This window comes from Lissotriton vulgaris, unplaced genomic scaffold (genome assembly GCF_964263255.1).
Source record: "Lissotriton vulgaris unplaced genomic scaffold, aLisVul1.2 SCAFFOLD_595, whole genome shotgun sequence".
In the NCBI taxonomy this organism is placed as follows: domain Eukaryota; kingdom Metazoa; phylum Chordata; class Amphibia; order Caudata; family Salamandridae; genus Lissotriton; species Lissotriton vulgaris.
Window position 1 is genome coordinate 1,058,182 of NW_028241900.1, and position 14,294 is coordinate 1,072,475.

At 39.8% G+C, this 14,294-nt stretch overlaps 10 non-coding genes across 10 annotated transcripts; all 10 read left to right on the top strand.

Moving 5' to 3' along the window:
• Positions 1-1,017: 1,017 nt before the first annotated feature.
• TRNAP-UGG (transfer RNA proline (anticodon UGG)) lies at positions 1,018-1,089 on the top strand. Its single transcript has one exon. It is a non-coding gene; the product is annotated as a tRNA-Pro (tRNA).
• Positions 1,090-1,389: 300 nt separating this feature from the next.
• On the top strand, positions 1,390-1,462 carry TRNAV-CAC (transfer RNA valine (anticodon CAC)). The gene has a single exon. It is a non-coding gene; the product is annotated as a tRNA-Val (tRNA).
• Positions 1,463-3,625: 2,163 nt separating this feature from the next.
• TRNAP-UGG (transfer RNA proline (anticodon UGG)) lies at positions 3,626-3,697 on the top strand. Its single transcript has one exon. It is a non-coding gene; the product is annotated as a tRNA-Pro (tRNA).
• A 300-nt stretch (positions 3,698-3,997) lies between these two features.
• Positions 3,998-4,070, top strand: TRNAV-CAC (transfer RNA valine (anticodon CAC)). The gene has a single exon. It is a non-coding gene; the product is annotated as a tRNA-Val (tRNA).
• A 2,127-nt stretch (positions 4,071-6,197) lies between these two features.
• Positions 6,198-6,269, top strand: TRNAP-UGG (transfer RNA proline (anticodon UGG)). The gene has a single exon. It is a non-coding gene; the product is annotated as a tRNA-Pro (tRNA).
• A 300-nt stretch (positions 6,270-6,569) lies between these two features.
• TRNAV-CAC (transfer RNA valine (anticodon CAC)) lies at positions 6,570-6,642 on the top strand. The gene has a single exon. It is a non-coding gene; the product is annotated as a tRNA-Val (tRNA).
• A 2,158-nt stretch (positions 6,643-8,800) lies between these two features.
• Positions 8,801-8,872, top strand: TRNAP-UGG (transfer RNA proline (anticodon UGG)). Its single transcript has one exon. It is a non-coding gene; the product is annotated as a tRNA-Pro (tRNA).
• A 2,571-nt stretch (positions 8,873-11,443) lies between these two features.
• TRNAP-UGG (transfer RNA proline (anticodon UGG)) lies at positions 11,444-11,515 on the top strand. The gene has a single exon. It is a non-coding gene; the product is annotated as a tRNA-Pro (tRNA).
• Positions 11,516-11,815: 300 nt separating this feature from the next.
• Positions 11,816-11,888, top strand: TRNAV-CAC (transfer RNA valine (anticodon CAC)). The gene has a single exon. It is a non-coding gene; the product is annotated as a tRNA-Val (tRNA).
• A 2,123-nt stretch (positions 11,889-14,011) lies between these two features.
• On the top strand, positions 14,012-14,083 carry TRNAP-UGG (transfer RNA proline (anticodon UGG)). Its single transcript has one exon. It is a non-coding gene; the product is annotated as a tRNA-Pro (tRNA).
• The last annotated feature ends 211 nt before the right edge of the window (positions 14,084-14,294 follow it).

Sequence of the window (14,294 nt, forward strand, 5' to 3'; positions counted from 1 at the left end):
CAAAATCTAGTGCTTGGTTGGCAAGCATCACACATTGTGATGTGTTAGCTAAGAGTTCCATGTCGTTCAGACTCATATATTCACCTGTAGTTGTACCTTGGTGATTCAACAAAATGTGGCATCATAAGCAGCATTCTACTGCCATAGACTGGGCAGAAAAAACATTTAGAATTTCACTGAAAAAGAAAAAAAGCATACTTAGGCAGAGCTTTCTGGACAGTAAGGACATTAGAGTAAGTGATGAATAAGCACTGCTTTTGTTAATTTACATAGGCAGAACAGAGACTGCTGGGAAAAGCCTGAAATTAAAGGCACAGAAAATGCCTGCTTCTGGATAGAACACTGAGAAGGGTTGAAAGTTTTTTCTCTGACCCTGGCCACTCGTACAAGCAATCCTATGATAGTCAGAAGGACCCACCCTAAAAAGGAAGGGACAGCCATTTGGACCCTTTCCACCTTTTCTATATCTCGCCTGATCGAGCCTGATCGAGCGCTGATTGAGCGGATTAGCACATGTACTTCTCATTTTGGGAAGGTATTGCTTAGCTTGCTACCAGCAGCTCAGTTATGTTATGATGTTAGAGGCTTGCAAGGAATGCTTTAGTCCTGCATTAGGCAGTTTTTATTGCTACTTGCATTCAAGGGAAAGATAATTAGCCAGAATCTGTGACCCAGTTATTCAGCTTGGCATTCCGATTTGCGCAAAGGGAATAAGCATTTGAGAAAAAATGCAACATGTGTTTCTTATGTTGTTATGAACAGCTTTTTATTCTTTCTCTTTAGGGTCTAGCCACTGCAGAAATAGATAAATAAGTGCTGACTTCCTGTAAGACGTGTCCAATGCTGGGACAAAACAAAAGGGGACACTTATAAATGATAGTGATATCATTTGAGAAAGGGTAAGTTGACACTGAATTTCATGTGTATTCATAGACCAAGCATGAAAAAGTCCCCAGCATGATCTTCATTGCGTGCTTAGAGCTGGTATTAGCTTTTCAGAGGTGCGGGCCTTTGGAAGGCTCGTTGGTCTAGGGGTATGATTCTCGCTTTGGGTGCGAGAGGTCCCGGGTTCAAATCCCGGACGAGCCCTTTCATTGGTGCTTTTTTAAAGTAGTATTGAAGTATGCATTTCAAAGCCAATATCAATTTTCTCTTTGCAGTAGTGGATGAATATTTGCTAGAGTCTCATGCTTTTAACCTTGCCCTGCCTGAGCAAATAGGAAACATTTCTCTTTAAGCATTTTGCAAAAATGCTGAACTTGCATGGCATATACAAGCGTTCAGCTAGGGCTGTCTGGGAAGGTTGCATGAAAGAAATCTAAAACCAGAGGCCCTTGGAATAGCCTGTTTTGAGAAGTTTCATCACAGAAGAATCAACTGTAGACATCTGTTTCTGTAGTGTAGTGGTTATCACGTTTGCCTCACACGCGAAAGGTCCCCGGTTCGAAACCGGGCAGAAACAGTTGTTATATTGTCTTGGCTGCAATGTTGAGAGGTGCCGTTTTGCCATGAAATTGTCCAGGCCCTGAAGATGGTTTCATGCAGACTCGTTCCAAGAAAGTGAATTCTCTTAAAAACACTAAAGTAATTGGCATGTGGATGTATCTGTTGATTCACAGACCTCGCTTTGAAAAGAGCCCTGCATTCTGTTCATTGCTCACCTAGAACATGCATTAACTTTGGGAATTGTTGGCACCAACAGGCATCTTAGTTTAGTGGAGTGTTTCTGGTGTTTAAGTGCAGAAGCCCTGGGCTCAATTCCTCGGTGACCCTTCTCAAGGTGATGATACAAATGCATCGTCACCTTTACGTTTAATGTCAGAATTGTTTATTTCGATTTGGTGGTGTATGAATGCTTGCAATAGTATGTTGATTTTTTCTAGCCTTGAATGAATAAAAGCAAATCACTCCTCTTTATGTATTTTTCTAATACATTGATATTTGCATCTCCTTTCCTAGCCTGCATTTTTCACTATCTTACAGGCTGTATATAATAAGTATCAATTCAGGGGCCCTTCTTCTACTCAATTCACAACTGTTCTATCCCGGCATTGATAAGCAATCTACATCTGCTTTTGTTGTATATTGGTTATCATGTTTACCTGACGTGTGAAAGCCCCATGTTTGACAGTGCGCGTTAATAAAGAGACCAATGATTTTCATTAAAAGTTGTCATGTGTTTTTGTTACCTTGCACCGGCCAAAAAGTGCCGGAAATGACTTCATTTGCAGTCACTTGAAAAGTAGGGATTCTCAAATAAATGGTAAGAGGTTGGAACAAATCTAAAGGAATGCATGGCATATCTATATGTATGTGTACGCAGGTATCCATATATAAAGATAGATAGATAGATAGATAGATAGATAGATAGATAGATAGATAGATAGATAGATAGATAGATAGATAGATAGATAGATAGATAGATAGATAGATAGATACATAGATAGATAGATAGATAGATAGATAGATAGATAGATAGATAGATAGATAGATAGATAGATAGATAGATATTGGGAGAGAGAGAGCGTTAATATAAACTGAGACTTTATTTTCCATCAAGCTGTCTTTCCTTTCCTTCAGGAGCAGAATGTTCTGATCATCAGCGCTCCAAAATCTAGTGCTTGGTTGGCAAGCATCACACATTGTGATGTGTTAGCTAAGAGTTCCATGTCGTTCAGACTCATATATTCACCTGTAGTTGTACCTTGGTGATTCAACAAAATGTGGCATCATAAGCAGCATTCTACTGCCATAGACTGGGCAGAAAAAACATTTAGAATTTCACTGAAAAAGAAAAAAAGCATACTTAGGCAGAGCTTTCTGGACAGTAAGGACATTAGAGTAAGTGATGAATAAGCACTGCTTTTGTTAATTTACATAGGCAGAACAGAGACTGCTGGGAAAAGCCTGAAATTAAAGGCACAGAAAATGCCTGCTTCTGGATAGAACACTGAGAAGGGTTGAAAGTTTTATCTCTGACCCTGGCCACTCGTACAAGCAATCCTATGATAGTCAGAAGGACCCACCCTAAAAAGGAAGGGACAGCCATTTGGACCCTTTCCACCTTTTCTATATCTCGCCTGATCGAGCCTGATCGAGCGCTGATTGAGCGGATTAGCACATGTACTTCTCATTTTGGGAAGGTATTGCTTAGCTTGCTACCAGCAGCTCAGTTATGTTATGATGTTAGAGGCTTGCAAGGAATGCTTTAGTCCTGCATTAGGCAGTTTTTATTGCTACTTGCATTCAAGGGAAAGATAATTAGCCAGAATCTGTGACCCAGTTATTCAGCTTGGCATTCCGATTTGCGCAAAGGGAATAAGCATTTGAGAAAAAATGCAACATGTGTTTCTTATGTTGTTATGAACAGCTTTTTATTCTTTCTCTTTAGGGTCTAGCCACTGCAGAAATAGATAAATAAGTGCTGACTTCCTGTAAGACGTGTCCAATGCTGGGACAAAATAAAAGGGGACACTTATAAATGATAGTGATATCATTTGAGAAAGGGTAAGTTGACACTGAATTTCATGTGTATTCACAGACCAAGCATGAAAAAGTCCCCAGCATGATCTTCATTGCGTGCTTAGAGCTGGTATTAGCTTTTCAGAGGTGCGGGCCTTTCGAAGGCTCGTTGGTCTAGGGGTATGATTCTCGCTTTGGGTGCGAGAGGTCCCGGGTTCAAATCCCGGACGAGCCCTTTCATTGGTGCTTTTTTAAAGTAGTATTGAAGTATGCATTTCAAAGCCAATATCAATTTTCTCTTTGCAGTAGTGGATGAATATTTGCTAGAGTCTCATGCTTTTAACCTTGCCCTGCCTGAGCAAATAGGAAACATTTCTCTTTAAGCATTTTGCAAAAATGCTGAACTTGCATGGCATATACAAGCGTTCAGCTAGGGCTGTCTGGGAAGGTTGCATGAAAGAAATCTAAAACCAGAGGCCCTTGGAATAGCCTGTTTTGAGAAGTTTCATCACAGAAGAATCAACTGTAGACATCTGTTTCTGTAGTGTAGTGGTTATCACGTTCGCCTCACACGCGAAAGGTCCCCGGTTCGAAACCGGGCAGAAACAGTTGTTATATTGTCTTGGCTGCAATGTTGAGAGGTGCCGTTTTGCCATGAAATTGTCCAGGCCCTGAAGATGGTTTCATGCAGACTCATTCCAAGAAAGTGAATTCTCTTAAAAACACTAAAGTAATTGGCATGTGGATGTATCTGTTGATTCACAGACCTCGTTTTCATAAGAGCCCTGCATTCTGTTCATTGCTCACCTAGAACATGCATTAACTTTGGGAATTGTTGGCACCAACAGGCATCTTAGTTTAGTGGAGTGTTTCTGGTGTTTAAGTGCAGAAGCCCTGGGCTCAATTCCTCGGTGACCCTTCTCAAGGTGATGATACAAATGCATCGTCACCTTTACGTTTAATGTCAGAATTGTTTATTTCTATTTGGTGGTGTATGAATGCTTGCAATAGTATGTTGATTTTTTCTAGCCTTGAATGAATAAAAGCAAATCACTCCTCTTTATGTATTTTTCTAATACATTGATATTTGCATCTCCTTTCCTAGCCTGCATTTTTCACTATCTTACAGGCTGTATATAATAAGTATCAATTCAGGGGCCCTTCTATTACTCAATTCACAACTATTCTATCCTGGCATTGATAAGCAATCTACATCTGCTTCTGTTGTGTATTGGTTATCATGTTTACCTGACGTGTGAAAGCCCCATGTTTGACAGTGCGCGTTAATAAAGAGACCAATGATTTGTATTAAAAGTTGGCATGTGTTTTTGTTACCTTGCACCGGCCAAAAAGTGCCGGAAATGACTTCATTTGCAGTCACTTGAAAAGTAGGGATTCTCAAATAAATGGTAAGAGGTTGGAACAAATCTAAAGGAATGCATGGCATATCTATATGTATGTGTACGCAGGTATCCATATATAAAGATAGATAGATAGATAGATAGATAGATAGATAGATAGATAGATAGATAGATAGATAGATAGATAGATAGATAGATAGATAGATAGATAGATAGATAGATAGATAGATAGATAGATAGATAGATAGATAGATAGATATTGGGAGAGAGAGAGCGTTAATATAAACTGAGACTTTATTTTCCATCAAGCTGTCTTTCCTTTCCTTCAGGAGCAGAATGTTCTGATCATCAGCGCTCCAGAATCTAGTGCTTGGTTGGCAAGCATCACACATTGTGATGTGTTAGCTAAGAGTACCATGTCGTTCAGACTCATATATTCCTCTGTAGTTGTACCTTGGTGATTCAACAAAATGTGGCATCATAAGCAGCATTCTACTGCCATAGACTGGGCAGAAAAAACATTTAGAATTTCACTGAAAAAGAAAAAAAGCATACTTAGGCAGAGCTTTCTGGACAGTAAGGACATTAGAGTAAGTGATGAATAAGCACTGCTTTTGTTAATTTACATAGGCAGAACAGAGACTGCTGGGAAAAGCCTGAAATTAAAGGCACAGAAAATGCCTGCTTCTGGATAGAACACTAAGAAGGGTTGAAAGTTTTTTCTCTGACCCTGGCCACTCTTACAAGCAATCCTATGATAGTCAGAAGGACCCACCCTAAAAAGGAAGGGACAGCCATTTGGACCCTTTCCACCTTTTCTATATCTCGCCTGATCGAGCCTGATCGAGCGCTGATTGAGCGGATTAGCACATGTACTTCTCATTTTTGGAAGGTATTGCTTAGCTTGCTACCAGCAGCTCAGTTATGTTATGATGTTAGAGGCTTGCAAGGAATGCTTTAGTCCTGCATTAGGCAGTTTTTATTGCTACTTGCATTCAAGGGAAAGATAATTAGCCAGAATCTGTGGCCCAGTTATTCAGCTTGGCATTCCGATTTGCACAAAGGGAATAAGCATTTGAGAAAAAATGCAACATGTGTTTCTTATGTTGTTATGAACAGCTTTTTATTCTTTCTCTTTAGGGTCTAGCCACTGCAGAAATAGATAAATAAGTGCTGACTTCCTGTAAGACGTGTCCAATGCTGGGACAAAATAAAAGGGGACACTTATAAATGATAGTGATATCATTTGAGAAAGGGTAAGTTGACACTGAATTTCATGTGTATTCACAGACCAAGCATGAAAAAGTCCCCAGCATGATCTTCATTGCGTGCTTAGAGCTGGTATTAGCTTTTCAGAGGTGCGGGTCTTTCGAAGGCTCGTTGGTCTAGGGGTATGATTCTCGCTTTGGGTGCGAGAGGTCCCGGGTTCAAATCCCGGATGAGCCCTTTCATTGGTGCTTTTTTAAAGTAGTATTGAAGTATGCATTTCAAAGCCAATATCAATTTTCTCTTTGCAGTAGTGGATGAATATTTGCTAGAGTCTCATGCTTTTAACCTTGCCCTGCCTGAGCAAATAGGAAACATTTCTCTTTAAGCATTTTGCAAAAATGCTGAACTTGCATGGCATATACAAGCGTTCAGCTAGGGCTGTCTGGGAAGGTTGCATGAAAGAAATCTAAAACCAGAGGCCCTTGGAATAGCCTGTTTTGAGAAGTTTCATCACAGAAGAATCAACTGTAGACATCTGTTTCTGTAGTGTAGTGGTTATCACGTTTGCCTCACACGCGAAAGGTCCCCGGTTCGAAACCGGGCAGAAACAGTTGTTATATTGTCTTGGCTGCAATGTTGAGAGGTGCCGTTTTGCCATGAAATTGTCCAGGCCCTGAAGATGGTTTCATGCAGACTCGTTCCAAGAAAGTGAATTCTCTTAAAAACACTAAAGTAATTGGCATGTGGATGTATCTGTTGATTCACAGACCTCGCTTTGAAAAGAGCCCTGCATTCTGTTCATTGCTCACCTAGAACATGCATTAACTTTGGGAATTGTTGGCACCAACAGGCATCTTAGTTTAGTGGAGTGTTTCTGGTGTTTAAGTGCAGAAGCCCTGGGCTCAATTCCTCGGTGACCCTTCTCAAGGTGATGATACAAATGCATCGTCACCTTTACGTTTAATGTCAGAATTGTTTATTTCGATTTGGTGGTGTATGAATGCTTGCAATAGTATGTTGATTTTTTCTAGCCTTGAATGAATAAAAGCAAATCACTCCTCTTTATGTATTTTTCTAATACATTGATATTTGCATCTCCTTTCCTAGCCTGCATTTTTCACTATCTTACAGGCTGTATATAATAAGTATCAATTCAGGGGCCCTTCTTCTACTCAATTCACAACTGTTCTATCCCGGCATTGATAAGCAATCTACATCTGCTTTTGTTGTATATTGGTTATCATGTTTACCTGACGTGTGAAAGCCCCATGTTTGACAGTGCGCGTTAATAAAGAGACCAATGATTTTCATTAAAAGTTGTCATGTGTTTTTGTTACCTTGCACCGGCCAAAAAGTGCCGGAAATGACTTCATTTGCAGTCACTTGAAAAGTAGGGATTCTCAAATAAATGGTAAGAGGTTGGAACAAATCTAAAGGAATGCATGGCATATCTATATGTATGTGTACGCAGGTATCCATATATAAAGATAGATAGATAGATAGATAGATAGATAGATAGATAGATAGATAGATAGATAGATAGATAGATAGATAGATAGATAGATAGATAGATAGATAGATAGATAGATAGATAGATAGATAGATAGATAGATAGATAGATAGATAGATAGATAGATAGATAGATAGATAGATATTGGGAGAGAGAGAGCGTTAATATAAACTGAGACTTTATTTTCCATCAAGCTGTCTTTCCTTTCCTTCAGGAGCAGAATGTTCTGATCATCAGCGCTCCAGAATCTAGTGCTTGGTTGGCAAGCATCACACATTGTGATGTGTTAGCTAAGAGTTCCATGTCGTTCAGACTCATATATTCCTCTGTAGTTGTACCTTGGGGATTCAACAAAATGTGGCATCATAAGCAGCATTCTACTGCCATAGACTGGGCGGAAAAAACATTTAGAATTTCACTGAAAAAGAAAAAAAGCATACTTAGGCAGAGCTTTCTGGACAGTAAGACCATTAGAGTAAGTGATGAATAAGCACTGCTTTTGTTAATTTACATAGGCAGAACAGAGACTGCTGGGAAAAGCCTGAAATTAAAGGCACAGAAAATGCCTGCTTCTGGATAGAACACTGAGAAGGGTTGAAAGTTTTTTTCTGACCCTGGCCACTCTTACAAGCAATCCTATGATAGTCAGAAGGACCCACCCTAAAAAGGAAGGGACAGCCATTTGGACCCTTTCCACCTTTTCTATATCTCGCCTGATCTCGCCTGATCGAGCGCTGATTGAGCGGATTAGCACATGTACTTCTCATTTTGGGAAGGTATTGCTTAGCTTGCTACCAGCAGCTCAGTTATGTTATGATGTTAGAGGCTTGCAAGGAATGCTCTAGTCCTGCATTAGGCAGTTTTTATTGCTACTTGCATTCAAGGGAAAGATAATTAGCCAGAATCTGTGACCCAGTTATTCAGCTTGGCATTCCGATTTGCACAATGGGAATAAGCATTTGAGAAAAAATGCAACATGTGTTTCTTATGTTGTTATGAACAGCTTTTTATTCTTTCTCTTTAGGGTCTAGCCACTGCAGAAATAGATAAATAAGTGCTGACTTCCTGTAAGACGTGTCCAATGCTGGGACAAAATAAAAGGGGACACTTATAAATGATAGTGATATCATTTGAGAAAGGGTAAGTTGACACTGAATTTCATGTGTATTCACAGACCAAGCATGAAAAAGTCCCCAGCATGATCTTCATTGCGTGCTTAGAGCTGGTATTAGCTTTTCAGAGGTGAGGGTCTTTCGAAGGCTCGTTGGTCTAGGGGTATGATTCTCGCTTTGGGTGCGAGAGGTCCCGGGTTCAAATCCCGGACGAGCCCTTTCATTGGTGCTTTTTTAAAGTAGTATTGAATTATGCATTTCAAAGCCAATATCAATTTTCTCTTTGCAGTAGTGGATGAATATTTGCTAGAGTCTCATGCTTTTAACCTTGCCCTGCCTGAGCAAATAGGAAACATTTCTCTTTAAGCATTTTGCAAAAATGCTGAACTTGCATGGCATATACAAGCGTTCAGCTAGGGCTGTCTGGGAAGGTTGCATGAAAGAAATCTAAAACCAGAGGCCCTTGGAATAGCCTGTTTTGAGAAGTTTCATCACAGAAGAATCAACTGTAGACATCTGTTTCTGTATTGTAGTGGTTATCACGTTTGCCTCACACGCGAAAGGTCCCCGGTTCGAAACCGGGCAGAAACAGTTGTTATATTGTCTTGGCTGCAATGTTGAGAGGTGCCGTTTTGCCATGAAATTGTCCAGGCCCTAAAGATGGTTTCATGCAGACTCGTTCCAAGAAAGTGAATTCTCCTAAAAACACTAAAGTAATTGGCATGTGGATGTATCTGTTGATTCACAGACCTCGCTTTGAAAAGAGCCCTGCATTCTGTTCATTGCTCACCTAGAACATGCATTAACTTTGGGAATTGTTGGCACCAACAGGCATCTTAGTTTAGTGGAGTGTTTCTGGTGTTTAAGTGCAGAAGCCCTGGGCTCAATTCCTCGGTGACCCTTCTCAAGGTGATGATACAAATGCATCGTCACCTTTACGTTTAATGTCAGAATTGTTTATTTCTATTTGGTGGTGTATGAATGCTTGCAATAGTATGTTGATTTTTTCTAGCCTTGAATGAATAAAAGCAAATTACTCCTCTTTATGTATTTTTCTAATACATTGATATTTGCATCTCCTTTCCTAGCCTGCATTTTTCACTATCTTACAGGCTGTATATAATAAGTATCAATTCAGGGGCCCTTCTTCTACTCAATTCACAACTGTTCTATCCCGGCATTGATAAGCAATCTACATCTGCTTCTGTTGTATATTGGTTATCATGTTTACCTGACGTGTGAAAGCCCCATGTTTGACAGTGCGCGTTAATAAAGAGACCAATGATTTTTATTAAAAGTTGTCATGTGTTTTTGTTACCTTGCACCGGCCAAAAAGTGCCGGAAATGACTTCATTTGCAGTCACTTGAAAAGTAGGGATTCTCAAATAAATGGTAAGAGGTTGGAACAAATCTAAAGGAATGCATGGCATATCTATATGTATGTGTACGCAGGTATCCATATATAAGATAGATAGATAGATAGATAGATAGATAGATAGATAGATAGATAGATAGATAGATAGATAGATAGATAGATAGATAGATAGATAGATAGATAGATAGATAGATAGATAGATAGATAGATAGATAGATAGATAGATAGATAGATAGATAGATAGATAGATAGATAGATAGATAGATAGATAGATAGATAGATAGATAGATAGATAGATATTGGGAGAGAGAGAGCGTTAATATAAACTGAGACTTTATTTTCCATCAAGCTGTCTTTCCTTTCCTTCAGGAGCAGAATGTTCTGATCATCAGCGCTCCAGAATCTAGTGCTTGGTTGGCAAGCATCACACATTGTGATGTGTTAGCTAAGAGTACCATGTCGTTCAGACTCATATATTCCTCTGTAGTTGTACCTTGGTGATTCAACAAAATGTGGCATCATAAGCAGCATTCTACTGCCATAGACTGGGCAGAAAAAACATTTAGAATTTCACTGAAAAAGAAAAAAAGCATACTTAGGCAGAGCTTTCTGGACAGTAAGGACATTAGAGTAAGTGATGAATAAGCACTGCTTTTGTTAATTTACATAGGCAGAACAGAGACTGCTGGGAAAAGCCTGAAATTAAAGGCACAGAAAATGCCTGCTTCTGGATAGAACACTAAGAAGGGTTGAAAGTTTTTTCTCTGACCCTGGCCACTCTTACAAGCAATCCTATGATAGTCAGAAGGACCCACCCTAAAAAGGAAGGGACAGCCATTTGGACCCTTTCCACCTTTTCTATATCTCGCCTGATCGAGCCTGATCGAGCGCTGATTGAGCGGATTAGCACATGTACTTCTCATTTTTGGAAGGTATTGCTTAGCTTGCTACCAGCAGCTCAGTTATGTTATGATGTTAGAGGCTTGCAAGGAATGCTTTAGTCCTGCATTAGGCAGTTTTTATTGCTACTTGCATTCAAGGGAAAGATAATTAGCCAGAATCTGTGGCCCAGTTATTCAGCTTGGCATTCCGATTTGCACAAAGGGAATAAGCATTTGAGAAAAAATGCAACATGTGTTTCTTATGTTGTTATGAACAGCTTTTTATTCTTTCTCTTTAGGGTCTAGCCACTGCAGAAATAGATAAATAAGTGCTGACTTCCTGTAAGACGTGTCCAATGCTGGGACAAAATAAAAGGGGACACTTATAAATGATAGTGATATCATTTGAGAAAGGGTAAGTTGACACTGAATTTCATGTGTATTCACAGACCAAGCATGAAAAAGTCCCCAGCATGATCTTCATTGCGTGCTTAGAGCTGGTATTAGCTTTTCAGAGGTGCGGGTCTTTCGAAGGCTCGTTGGTCTAGGGGTATGATTCTCGCTTTGGGTGCGAGAGGTCCCGGGTTCAAATCCCGGATGAGCCCTTTCATTGGTGCTTTTTTAAAGTAGTATTGAAGTATGCATTTCAAAGCCAATATCAATTTTCTCTTTGCAGTAGTGGATGAATATTTGCTAGAGTCTCATGCTTTTAACCTTGCCCTGCCTGAGCAAATAGGAAACATTTCTCTTTAAGCATTTTGCAAAAATGCTGAACTTGCATGGCATATACAAGCGTTCAGCTAGGGCTGTCTGGGAAGGTTGCATGAAAGAAATCTAAAACCAGAGGCCCTTGGAATAGCCTGTTTTGAGAAGTTTCATCACAGAAGAATCAACTGTAGACATCTGTTTCTGTAGTGTAGTGGTTATCACGTTTGCCTCACACGCGAAAGGTCCCCGGTTCGAAACCGGGCAGAAACAGTTGTTATATTGTCTTGGCTGCAATGTTGAGAGGTGCCGTTTTGCCATGAAATTGTCCAGGCCCTGAAGATGGTTTCATGCAGACTCGTTCCAAGAAAGTGAATTCTCTTAAAAACACTAAAGTAATTGGCATGTGGATGTATCTGTTGATTCACAGACCTCGCTTTGAAAAGAGCCCTGCATTCTGTTCATTGCTCACCTAGAACATGCATTAACTTTGGGAATTGTTGGCACCAACAGGCATCTTAGTTTAGTGGAGTGTTTCTGGTGTTTAAGTGCAGAAGCCCTGGGCTCAATTCCTCGGTGACCCTTCTCAAGGTGATGATACAAATGCATCGTCACCTTTACGTTTAATGTCAGAATTGTTTATTTCGATTTGGTGGTGTATGAATGCTTGCAATAGTATGTTGATTTTTTCTAGCCTTGAATGAATAAAAGCAAATCACTCCTCTTTATGTATTTTTCTAATACATTGATATTTGCATCTCCTTTCCTAGCCTGCATTTTTCACTATCTTACAGGCTGTATATAATAAGTATCAATTCAGGGGCCCTTCTTCTACTCAATTCACAACTGTTCTATCCCGGCATTGATAAGCAATCTACATCTGCTTTTGTTGTATATTGGTTATCATGTTTACCTGACGTGTGAAAGCCCCATGTTTGACAGTGCGCGTTAATAAAGAGACCAATGATTTTCATTAAAAGTTGTCATGTGTTTTTGTTACCTTGCACCGGCCAAAAAGTGCCGGAAATGACTTCATTTGCAGTCACTTGAAAAGTAGGGATTCTCAAATAAATGGTAAGAGGTTGGAACAAATCTAAAGGAATGCATGGCATATCTATATGTATGTGTACGCAGGTATCCAATATAGATAGATAGATAGATAGATAGATAGATAGATAGATAGATAGATAGATAGATAGATAGATAGATAGATAGATAGATAGATAGATAGATAGATAGATAGATAGATAGATAGATAGATAGATAGATAGATAGATAGATATTGGGAGAGAGAGAGCGTTAATATAAACTGAGACTTTATTTTCCATCAAGCTGTCTTTCCTTTCCTTCAGGAGCAGAATGTTCTGATCATCAGCGCTCCAGAATCTAGTGCTTGGTTGGCAAGCATCACACATTGTGATGTGTTAGCTAAGAGTTCCATGTCGTTCAGACTCATATATTCCTCTGTAGTTGTACCTTGGGGATTCAACAAAATGTGGCATCATAAGCAGCATTCTACTGCCATAGACTGGGCGGAAAAAACATTTAGAATTTCACTGAAAAAGAAAAAAAGCATACTTAGGCAGAGCTTTCTGGACAGTAAGACCATTAGAGTAAGTGATGAATAAGCACTGCTTTTGTTAATTTACATAGGCAGAACAGAGACTGCTGGGAAAAGCCTGAAATTAAAGGCACAGAAAATGCCTGCTTCTGGATAGAACACTGAGAAGGGTTGAAAGTTTTTTTCTGACCCTGGCCACTCTTACAAGCAATCCTATGATAGTCAGAAGGACCCACCCTAAAAAGGAAGGGACAGCCATTTGGACCCTTTCCACCTTTTCTATATCTCGCCTGATCTCGCCTGATCGAGCGCTGATTGAGCGGATTAGCACATGTACTTCTCATTTTGGGAAGGTATTGCTTAGCTTGCTACCAGCAGCTCAGTTATGTTATGATGTTAGAGGCTTGCAAGGAATGCTCTAGTCCTGCATTAGGCAGTTTTTATTGCTACTTGCATTCAAGGGAAAGATAATTAGCCAGAATCTGTGACCCAGTTATTCAGCTTGGCATTCCGATTTGCACAAAGGGAATAAGCATTTGAGAAAAAATGCAACATGTGTTTCTTATGTTGTTATGAACAGCTTTTTATTCTTTCTCTTTAGGGTCTAGCCACTGCAGAAATAGATAAATAAGTGCTGACTTCCTGTAAGACGTGTCCAATGCTGGGACAAAATAAAAGGGGACACTTATAAATGATAGTGATATCATTTGAGAAAGGGTAAGTTGACACTGAATTTCATGTGTATTCACAGACCAAGCATGAAAAAGTCCCCAGCATGATCTTCATTGCGTGCTTAGAGCTGGTATTAGCTTTTCAGAGGTGAGGGTCTTTCGAAGGCTCGTTGGTCTAGGGGTATGATTCTCGCTTTGGGTGCGAGAGGTCCCGGGTTCAAATCCCGGACGAGCCCTTTCATTGGTGCTTTTTTAAAGTAGTATTGAATTATGCATTTCAAAGCCAATATCAATTTTCTCTTTGCAGTAGTGGATGAATATTTGCTAGAGTCTCATGCTTTTAACCTTGCCCTGCCTGAGCAAATAGGAAACATTTCTCTTTAAGCATTTTGCAAAAATGCTGAACTTGCATGGCATATACAAGCGTTCAGCTAGGGCTGTCTGGGA